This window comes from Lactuca serriola, chromosome 5 (genome assembly GCF_051521515.1).
Source record: "Lactuca serriola cultivar US96UC23 chromosome 5, Lser_US96UC23_V15, whole genome shotgun sequence".
Taxonomy (NCBI): domain Eukaryota; kingdom Viridiplantae; phylum Streptophyta; class Magnoliopsida; order Asterales; family Asteraceae; genus Lactuca; species Lactuca serriola.
Genome location: NC_136412.1, coordinates 24,430,643 through 24,436,927, shown reverse-complemented (window position 1 = coordinate 24,436,927; position 6,285 = coordinate 24,430,643). Strand labels below are relative to the sequence as shown.

The 6,285-nt window shown below is 36.4% G+C and overlaps 1 long non-coding RNA gene across 1 annotated transcript; it reads right to left on the bottom strand.

Annotated features, from left to right (window-relative positions):
* Positions 1 to 642: 642 nt before the first annotated feature.
* On the bottom strand, positions 643 to 1,039 carry LOC145053173 (uncharacterized). Its single transcript, XR_013684372.1, has 2 exons — positions 953 to 1,039; positions 643 to 806 (listed from the first exon to the last, which is right to left on the bottom strand). It is a non-coding gene; the product is annotated as an uncharacterized LOC145053173 (long non-coding RNA).
* Positions 1,040 to 6,285: the final 5,246 nt, after the last annotated feature.

The following is a 6,285-nucleotide window of genomic DNA, read 5'->3' as shown; positions in this document are numbered from 1 at the left end:
TTGCATTATCAATAGGAGCTTCCCAGAAGTACTCATCACAGCCATCAGCATTGTCTTTGTTAACGATAGCTGTGAGTTCAGCTGTTTGATGCTTGGTTACTCCAGTCACCTTGTATACCTGATTCGGCGTGGTCCTGACCTTTTGATACACAACAACTTTTTCTACTAATTTCGGGGACTTTTGTTGGGACAATCTAGCGAATTCCACAGAATTTTCAGAAATAAGATTTTTGTGGTTTTCAGTTTCGCTTTTAACAAATTCTGAGCAGTCAACCGTATCCTCTACAGAAATTTCACTCATGTTTTCGTCCTCGTTAAGCTCAGATGCATTTTCAACATCGATTTTATTTTCTGAGCTTACGTTGGCGTTTAGAGAGTCAAATTTTTGCATGGTTTCGGTTCTCAGTTTAAGTCTGTCATTTTCGTCCAAAAGATTTTTGAGCATGTCCTTGTGGTCTTTGGATTTGATGAAGGACTCAATTTTGTCTAGTCCATACATATAGGTTGGGTTGACATCATCAGACGATATCACACTCTCACAATTGTAGGCTTCGACATCGATTTCATCCTCCTTAAACTCTAGGAAGGGCAAAATCATGCGATGGATCTTTTGGCCTATCTCACAGTCTAAGTGAAGTTGAGTAATATTGGAATATAAACGTTTAGCAATTAAACAAAAAACATTTCGTTGTTTTAACAATTTTAAATTGTCTCACTGCAAATAAATGTTTTCGTCTTTGACTTTAACTAATTCCGACTCTTTTAACTCAATCCACATTCGCCGCTCCTCACTCTTCGACGCCACCCTTCTTAATTGATCAGTCAGGTTAGAATTGGTGACTCGAGTTTGAGTTAAGCTACTATCTAAATGAGAAATTCTTGTATTAACATTTTTTAGTTCTTTCTCATATGAGGATGGTGGTACTTTAGATGAAATAAAACCATATTGTACCTTCTTTATCAGTTCATCGAGCTCATTGAACTGCTGGCTGAGTGGTTTGGCCGTAAAGCACATATCCTCCTGTACCTTCGGTCCATCGCTTCCTCCATCGGTGTTGTATCCCCTCATTTGTGATACGTCAGTCACCATGAAGCATTTTCCTCCACTGCTTTCCTCCTTAGCCACATACGCCTTTCCATGGGTAGGCTTCCTCACTTCTTCATCTTCTGAGTCAGTAGACCAAACTTCTGTGCTACCGAACTCATCGTCATTAACCGAACCCTGCACAATAAGAGCATTAATAGAAGGGTTAGCTGTAGACTTCTTCTTTCTCAACTCATCCAATCTCTTCTGTAGCACGGCTTCCTCATCATTTCCATCGTCCTTTTCAGACATCTTCTTAAGAACACAATCATTAGCATAGTGGTTCTTGCCACCACAGTAGAAACAGCTTACTCCGGAATCGCCATCTGCCTTCGGTTCCTTCTTGGGCTCCTCAGCCTTCGGTTCATTGTTCACTTTTTCAGAGCTGTAACTCCCCTGCCAGTTTCGGTTTTTGTTGCTGGGGAATCTCTTCTTTATGAACCTCTTAGGATTGGACACCATCATGGCATAATCCTCAGACGTGAGGTCATATTCCTCCAAGTTAAGCTCTTCATCCTCCATCACAGCTTTACTTTTAGATAGGAGGGCCAACGAACCAAGACTAGAAACAACGTTCTTCTCTTGTACCACAATTTTCTCTTGAGACTTTAGAATACCCACCAGTTTCGCCAAAGAGTATGATTTAAACTGCTCATGGGCTTTGACTGTGGAAACCACTGCTCTCCACTCAGACCTTAGTCCGTTCAAGAAAGTAACCTTCTGTTTGATAAGCTTTCTTTCAATGTCGTGTTTGATCATCTTGCTGAGAAGATGATTGAAGCGATCAAACGTCTGGGTCACCGTTTCTTCGGCCCCTTGCCTGAATTCTCCAAACTCAGATAGAAGCAAGGTTTGGATAGAATGTTCAAGATCTTCGTCTGTGGAATACAGTTCGCGAAGTCTATCCCATACTTCCTTCGCCGTAGTACATGAGCTGACCAGTCTGAATGTGTCTGACTGAAGGGCGAATCTGATCAACCTTAACGCCTTAATATTACACTGGAATTTGTCTTTCTCTTCTTGTGCAATATCCTTCACGTCCTTAAGCAGATCGTTGTACTCTTTTTGTGTCTTGATGATTCTGGATGTAGCAGAATGAGAAAACGGTCCATTGATGATGGCTTCCCATATGAGATAACCATTGTCCTCCGATCCAATCACGTAATCTTCAAAATGATGCGCCCATACTTCATAGTCATGGGTGTATAAGATTGAAATCTTTGTCGTCGAACCGATGCTGTTGGAAATATTAATAGGGTTTGATTGCGTCGCGTCCATTATGATCGTAAAAACCTGTTCAAAGATCAGACTTGTAATAAAGCAGATTAGGGCAAAACAATAAATATTAAGATACGTCAATTAAGATGACGGCTCAATAAATATCGCAGATTGCGGAAAACCCTAATGGAAATCTTTTTCACAGAAAAGATGTGTATCGATTACACAGCCTCCTGCTCTGATACCAATTGATGGGATTAAAACAACTTTTAATCTATGAAGATCGATTAGATCTTGAACAAGTATATGAATATGAAACAGTAAAAACGCAATAATAAGAACAAAGCAGCTTGAATCAAACGTGTCGAATGATTAAATAAAATCCTCTGAAGAGCTCGATTAAGAACATCAACTGTAGAGGATTAGAAGATTACAAGAACGATTAAAGAAAATATTGTACTCTGTATGAATCGCTATATCGATAATCTCTAAAACGTTAACCTAATATGCATACAAGCATTAACTTATATACAATACATAAAAGGCTCTTGGTTGGACAGGCCCAAACCGGAGAATACAAGGCTAAACTAACGAGCCCAAAAGACGCAACATCAAAACTCTCTTCAGCCCAACAAGACCTCTATGGATATAGGCAATGGAAACGAAAGTCATGCCATGATCGAAGGGTTTGATCATAAGAGAAAGGCAAAGTCTGAAGTAGTTCCATGCGTTGTTCCAAAAGAGTTAATTTTCTTTTATTGCCAAGAGAAGGGGCATTGGAGACGAAGCTGCCTTTTTTACCTAACGCCTCGTTCCAGAGTTTAACAAAAGAAAAGAAGAGAAGAGAAAAGAAAGTCACGAGAGAAAAGAAGAGAAAGCAAAGGAAAACAATTTTTTTTTGTGTTCCCGAGTTGGAGAGAAGTGGAAGGAAAATGAATTATTTTGTTCTTTCTTTCCAAATCCTCCCAAATCGGAATGAAAGTTAGGAAGGAAAGTGATCCTCCTATTTCCCTCCACTTCCCTCGAATTCCCTCCTTTCATGAAACTCGGGAACACCAATTTATTTTATTTTCTTCTCATTTCCACCCATTTCCTTTCCTTTCTCTCCTTAAGTTGAACTCGGGAACGGGGTGTAAGAGATCTAAGAGACGGGAGAGTCAAAACGTATGGCTCTGCTTTAGGTAAAATCCATTAACTAACTCTTTTAAGTTCCTATTCTAGATTCTTAATACATGATGTGATAAAATCACAAATTGATGTTTTGTAGGATCGAAGAAAGGAAAGGAAGCTTAAGGGAAGAAGTGAGCAGAATCTAATCGTGAAGAAATGGATTTCGATCGCATTGCTTGAAGATTGGATTCTTGAGCTACTACTTAGAGTTAGAATAGATTGCTAAGAAATATGTATTAACATAGTTTTTCAATTGAATTGCATTGTAAGGAAAAATCTTTCCACAATAAAATAAATTTTGATTTTTATATTATTTATTTATCCTTGCAATGACGTGTATGAAAAATTGATGTTTGTAACTTTCTATTATTAGCAATAATGGATTTGATTCTTAATTATGTTATTTGTGGAAAGGTCAAGAATTTACCAAATAGGGAAAGTTTCTCATCGCCCAAGTTTCAATTAGATAGAAACTTGGAATCATACAACAAGTATTGCATGATGAATGAGAAATTTCATATTTGGAAATTAGACTAATTCTTTGACAAAGTGTCAGGTGAAGGACTAGGAGATCAAGTACACAAGGTTGTGTGTTGATCAAGTCGACCACAAGAATGACAAAGATATTCGTCATGATTTACTAAAGGTTTAGTAGATATGATTATACTTATAAGATTAAGTGTAATTCCAAGTTGATTAAAAGAGTTTAAATCAATAGCAGAACGAATAAGAAGAATCAAGTAGGCAGAAAGATAAAAGTTTCTCTATTCTAAGAAGAAGGGATAGTACCTTTTATTATGTTTTATGATAGCTCTTAATGATTAAGAGCCATATCTGAATTGATCTTCTAAAACGAGTCTTAGTGCAATTGTATGTCTGAGAAGAGGAATCAAGAATTGAAGCAATGGTTAAATCAAGAAGTCAATCATACTTCGTTCCAATAAACATGTTTTAGAGTTAAGATTGTGACATTGAGTGACAAGTCTTAAGAAGGTTTATAACACTCATCAAATGTGAAATTTGAAAAAGGTTTCTTATTACTGCACATTTGAAATTGGAAAGTTGTGATGTCTTGGGTAAGACAAAGGCCAAGTAGGACAAATTTTGTGAAATGTTTTGTCTTGATAAAAGCTACACTAACTCTTGAATATTTGTTTTTCGAGAAAGTATTGACAAGAGAATCTTATATGTCAAGGAGTCATTGGGAGTCTTAATGGTCTTGAAAAGTTTCAAGAAATAATCAAAAATAAACCTTATCGATCATCACTAGCACATGACTTGAGGTTTACAACCTATCGTGTTGACACCATCTGGTTTCTATGCCATTCCAATTGAGTTAATTATGCATGTAAGTTCTATGAGGTCTCATTTGAACGCATAAAAGGCAAGCACTTTGATTAATGAAAAGTACATTGATAGGAAAGGGTGAGCTGCTTAACTACTTGGATGACATGGTGGGCAGCCGTGTTACCATAAGGCAAGAGATCAAGATTGAGAAGCTTCGGTCCATATGAATTTGGATTGGTCGCAAACTTTGGTTTTGGCAAATTCGCATGGGTAGGACACATACACCATTAAAATCTAAGTGTCATAAGATTCCCTCCTTCATGAAGATGACTGTGAGGAAATGCTTTCACTAAGAGAGATTTTAAGAAGATAGTGATTGTGAAATTGTATTCTCGAATTCGATTATGGTTACGGTATCACTTTCCATGATTCGAATTGTGAGATTTGGCAATTAGTCTGAATTGTTTAGACACACATATGAGCTATCTAAGGAAAAGGTGTATAAGACTAAGAAGCTTAGATAAAATATTATCAAAGCATTAAGTATTAGAAATATGAACTTAAGAAATTCAATAGGTATTGTTTTCTGGAAGTTAAGTTGTTTTCTGAATACATGTCAATGATAGTGGGAGCATAAGTGTTATGCTTATATGATAATAATCATCATGATAGTGGGAGCATAAATGTTGTGCTTGTATGATTATTATGGCAAGTATTGCAAGTTAGCAATATTAATTATAGAAAACAAGAGTTATACTTTGCAAAGTCATAAGGATTGAATAGTTGTTTTGCTATAATTAAGGGAGAGAATATTATGCTTCATTTCAAATCTAAAGGATTAGGTTGTGGAATGTTAATGAATTTAGTCAAGGATACATAACATGTAAAACATTATGGATCGTATCCCATACGCTTCGGGTATAGGATCGATTGCAAATGCTATAATATTTGACCATTCTAAAACTTTCAAAATGTCTAGCGCATTTAGAGGGAAAAAGGACAAGAATCAGTTTTGACTAAGATAATTAAACAACTATCAAAGGACGATCCAAAGTTCGCTGAGGATTGGTCGCTTATGAGTAGTTGGAAGTATGATATTGGATGGACCATATCGACATTATTATGAATAGATAACATTCTATTAAGAATGAGTTGTCATATGGAAAATATGGAAACGTTTCCACATTGGGAGTTGGATATTGAGAATCTATGTCTAGATTAGAAACTTTTATGAAAGAAGGATGTTCAAAGGAAGTACTTTGAGTGAGAGACATCATATCTATAGAATTATTTCTGATAGAGATTAGCCAAGTCTTGATGATTTTGTGCTATGACTTTACGAAAGAATCATTGTATAAAATGTTAGAATCTAGCATAAGTAATAAGAATTTGATATTCTTATACTTATGATAAGGATTGGGAGTTGTGAAATGAGTATGATTGGAAATGTGTTCATTTGATCTATTTCACAAAGTAAGGACCGTAGGTAAACATTGTGTGCATGCTGAGAGCATGGGACAAGTGTT